Source organism: Nicotiana tomentosiformis, chromosome 6 (assembly GCF_000390325.3).
Source record: "Nicotiana tomentosiformis chromosome 6, ASM39032v3, whole genome shotgun sequence".
In the NCBI taxonomy this organism is placed as follows: domain Eukaryota; kingdom Viridiplantae; phylum Streptophyta; class Magnoliopsida; order Solanales; family Solanaceae; genus Nicotiana; species Nicotiana tomentosiformis.
In genome coordinates, this window is record NC_090817.1 from 44,028,809 (window position 1) to 44,031,731 (window position 2,923).

Here is a 2,923-nt window from a genome sequence, read left to right on the forward strand (position 1 = left end):
CGTGGTATTAATTGATGATATTCTGGTGTACTCACGTAGCTAGGAGGAGCATGCACAACACTTGGGTATTGTATTACAGAGGCTGAGAGAGGAGAAACTTTATGCCAGATTCTCTAAGTGAGAGTTCTGGCTTAGTTCAGTGGCATTCTTGGGACATATAGTGTCCAGTGAAGGTATTAAGGTGGATCCAAAGAAAATAGAGGCAGTTCAGAATTGGCCCAGACCATCCTCAGTTACTGAGATTCGGAGTTTTCTCGTCTTGGCCAGTTATTATCGTCATTTCATAGAGGGTTTCTCATCTATTGCATTGCCTATGACTAAATTGATCCAGAAAGGTGCTCCGTTCAGGTGGTCAGATGAATGTGAAGAGAGCTTTCAGAAGCTCAAGACAACTTTGACTACAGCTTCAGTATTAGTGTCGCCTACAGGTTCAGAGTCTTATACTGTGTATTGTGACGCGTCGCGGATTGGTCTCGGTGCAGTACTTATGCAAGACGGTAGGGTGATTGCCTATGCGTCCAGACATTTAAAGGTACATGAGAAGAATTATCCAATCTACGATCTTGAGTTAGCATCTATTGTTCATGCCTTGAAAATTTGGCGGCATTACTTGTACGGTGTCCAGTGTGAGGTATATACCGATCATCGGAGTCTACAACATTTTTTGAAACATAAGGATCTTAACTTGCACCATCGAAGGTGGTTGGAGTTGCTTAAGGATTATGATATCACCATTCTCTATCATCCCGGAAAGACCAATGTGGTGGTCGATGCCTTGAGTCATAAGGCAGAGAGTTTGGGCAGCTTAGCATACTTACCGGTAGAAGAGAGGCCTTTAGCCTTGGAGGTTCAGGCCTTGGCTAATCAGTTTGTTATATTGGATGTTTCCGAGCCGAATCGAGATTTGGCCTGTATGGTTTCTCGGTCTTTTTTATATGATCGCATCAGAGAGCGCCAATTTGATGATCCACATATTCTTGTCCTTAAGGACACGGTTCAGCACGGTGATGCCAAGGAAGTCACTATTGGAGATGACGGTGTATTACGGATGCAGGGCAGGCTATGTGTACCTAATGTAGATGGTTTGCGTGAGCTGATCCTCCAGGAAGCTCACAGTTTGCGGTACTCTATTCATCTAGGTGCCGCGAAGATGTATAAGGATTTGAGACAACACTATTGGTGGAGGCGGATGAAGAAAGATATAGTTGGGTTTGTATCTCGGTGTATAAATTGTCAACAGGTAAAGTACGAGCACCAGAGACCGGGCAGATTGCTACAGAGACTTGAAATTCCGGAGTGGAAGTGGGAGTGTATTACCATGGACTTCGTAGTTGGACTCCCACGGACTTTGAGAAAGTTTGATGCTGTTTGGGTGATAGTAGATCGGTTGACCAAGTCCGCACATTTTATTCCAGTCAGTACTAATTATTCTTCGGAGCGGTTGGTCGGGATTTAAATTCACGAGATTGTTGACTACACGGTGTGCCGTGTCCATTATTTCAGATTGGGGTATGCAGTTTACCTCACAGTTTTGGAGGGCAGTGCAACGAGAATTGGGCACACAGGTTTAGTTGAGTACAGCATTTCACCCTCAGACGGACGGACAGTCGGAGCGCACTATTCAGATATTGGAGGATATGCTACACGCTTGTGTCATTGACTTTGGAGGTTCATGGGATCAATTTTTGCCACTCGCAGAGTTTGCTTTCAATAATATCTACCAATCAAGCATTCAAATGGCTCTGTATGAAGCTTTATATGGGAGAAGGTGTCGATCTTCGGTGGGTTGTTTTGAGCCAGGTAAGGTTAGACTATTGGGTACTGACTTGGTTCAGGATGCTTTAGAGAAGGTCAAAGTGATTCAGGAACGGCCTCGCACGACACAGTCTAGACAGAAGAGTTATGCCGACTGGAAGGTTCGTGATGTTGTTCACATGGTTAGGGAGAAGGTTCTGCTCAAGATTTCACCCATGAAGGGTGTGTTGAGGTTTGGGAAAAAGGGGAAGTTGAGCCCTCGGTATATTGGGCCTTTTGAGATACTTAAGAAAATTGGGGAGGTGGCTTATGAACTTGCTTTGCCACCTAGTCTATCAGGTGTTCATCCAGTGTTCCATGTATCCATGCTCCGAAAGTATGTCGGGGATCCGTCTCACATTCTGGATTTCAGTACAGTACAGCTGGACGGTAATTTGACTTATGATGTGGAGCCGGTGGCTATTTTAGACCGGCAGGTTCGAAAGCTGAGGTCAAAGAACATAGTATCAGTGTAGGTGCAGTGGAGAGGCTAGCCAGTCGGAGAAGCTACTTGGGAGACTGAACAGGAGATGCGGAAAAAATATCCACACTTATTTGAGACTCCGGGTATTATTCTAAACCCGTTCGAGAACGAACGTTTGTTTAAGAGGGGGAGAATGTAACGACCCGGCCGGTCGTTTTGAATATTATAACCCCCTTCCCTTATTTACTGCTCAAATTATGTGTTGCAATTGATTTATGACTTATCGGGTTAGTTGGTTTGGGTCCGGAAGGAATTCGAAATGAAATAAGACACTTAGTCTTATAATTGAAATTTTAAGTTAGAAAAATGGACCGGATATGGACCTATGTGTAAGCGACCTCGGATTTGAATTTTAATGATTCCAATAACTCTGTATGGTGATTTAAGGCTTAGGAGTGTGTCCGAAATATTATTTGGAGGTCCATAGTGGAATGAGGCTTGAAATGCCGAAAGTTAAATTTTTGGGAAGTTTGACCAGGAGGTTGACCCTTTGATATCGGGGTCGAAATCCGATTCTGAAAATTTGAATACTTCCGTTATGTCAGTTATGACTTGTGTGCAAAATTTGAGGTCAATCGGACGTGATTTGATAGGTTCCGAAGTCGTTTGTAGAAATTAAAAATTTCAAAGTTCATTAGGCTTGAA